This window comes from Triticum urartu, chromosome 1, assembly GCF_003073215.2.
Source record: "Triticum urartu cultivar G1812 chromosome 1, Tu2.1, whole genome shotgun sequence".
NCBI lineage: Eukaryota > Viridiplantae > Streptophyta > Magnoliopsida > Poales > Poaceae > Triticum > Triticum urartu.
This window is the reverse complement of record NC_053022.1, coordinates 542,605,901-542,607,772: the sequence shown is the minus strand read 5'-3', so window position 1 is coordinate 542,607,772 and position 1,872 is coordinate 542,605,901. Positions and strand designations below refer to the sequence as shown.

Below are 1,872 nucleotides of genomic sequence, written 5' to 3'. Positions count from 1 at the left end.
GATTTGTAACTACCTGCATGGGTCAAACATCCATCCTTTATATTTCCACTGCCTCCGATCCTCACACTATTTCTAACCCCCACATCTTAGATCTGGTGCCGCCAAGCCCAAGTGCTCATTGTGCTGTGTTGCCTTGGCCACGACGTATCGTGCACCCTTAGAGGAGTAAAAAAATAATACTACGAGTGGCGCGTGATCCCTATATTTACTCGACCTCATGGACGCAGAGTAAAAACCAACTTCTCCTCTCCGCCTTGTTAAACATAATAGTGTACAGGTTATTAGCGTGGCCTTGAGGCACACGGCGAGGTAGTTAGGAGGCTATCATTTTTATGTTTATCTCTCTTATCTCCTAAAACCCTCCTGTAATATCTCTGGTGGTTAGCCTCGACGCTGCCATCTCCTGTACGGAACCCCCTCAATCAATATATATATCGCGGGTCTCCATGTATGGAGATTTGAGACGCTTCACAATTTCCACATGGTATACAGAGCAGGCCTCTTCCACACATCTAGCTCATCTTCTCCATCCGTTCCCTTCCCAGAATCACCACGCCGCAATCATGTCCACCTCCTCCGCAGTCCCCTCCTCTGGCCTCAACTACAACACCTCAGAACCTCTTGGCCGGACGAACTATGTTCTCTGGCGAGCCCAAGCACGATCCCAAATATTGGGCACCGGCTTGTTTGGCTACATAGATCAGACTATAGAGGAGCCTCCAAAAACAACCATCAGCAAAGATAAAAATGGCAAAGATCAGGTAGTTCCCAACCCTGCTCATAAACCTTGGCTTGTTCAAGATCAGCAAATTGTAGCATATCTTCTCCGAAACCTGTCAAAAGTGGTGCTCGTCCAAGTAGCCTCGCTTGAATCATCACATGCAATTTGGACCGCGCTAGCAAATATGTTTTCTGCGGTCTCTCTGTCTCGTGTCAATAACATCAGATCGGCCCTCACAAACGCCCAGAAGGGGTCACAGCCGGCCTCCACCTTCTTCGGGCAGATGTGTTCCCTCTCCGACGAGCTTGCCGCGGCAGGCAAACCGATCGGGGAGGACGAGCTTATCTCTTTCATCGTCGCTGGGCTTGATATGGAGTATCAGCCCATCATCTCTGCACTCGACGTCCGCACCGAGCCCATCACCGTCGATGCACTCTTCTCGATGGTGGCAAACTTTGATCAACATGCTGAGATGTTCAGCAGCGCTGGTGGCTTCAAATCGTCAGCGAACGCCGCCTCCAGGGGTCGATCGAGTGGCGGCAGAGGCGGCTACCGCAACCAGAAGCAAGGTGGTCGCGGCGGCGGCTACTCTGGTGGTGGCGGCCAAAACCCTAGCAGCGGCTATCCTGGCACGGGTAGCGGCGGCTACAACCAAGGCGGCGGCGGCTACAACCACCATGGCGGCGACGGCTACAACAACAATGGCAACGGCGGCGGCCAAGGCAGCGGCCATCGTGGTGGCGGCGGCAGGGGCTACTACAACAACAATGGCCCCCCACGCCACTACTACAACAACAACCAAGGGGGCCGCTTCGTCGGGTATGAGGAGTACGAAAACAAATGCCAGATCTGCAAGAAAACTAACCATATTGCCAAAAAATGTAAATGGCGCTATGCAGAAGATAACTCCAGGAAAAGGCGTGTTGCGGCTGCGGCCGATGCTTCATACGGAGTTGATTCAAACTGGTATCTTGACTCCGGCTCGAATGAGAACATCACTTCCGAGCTTGAGAAGATGACCGTCCATGAGAAGTATCATGGCCAAGATCACGTCCACACCGCTGAAAACGGTCCAGGTATGATGATTAGTCATGTTGGAGAGTCTATTATTAAAACCCCACACCGTGATATTCTTGTAGATGATGTACTTC

General features: G+C 51.8%; 1 pseudogene; it reads left to right on the top strand.

Annotated features, from left to right (window-relative positions):
* The first annotated feature begins 1,043 nt into the window (after positions 1 to 1,043).
* Positions 1,044 to 1,182, top strand: LOC125533329 (annotated as a pseudogene).
* Positions 1,183 to 1,872: the final 690 nt, after the last annotated feature.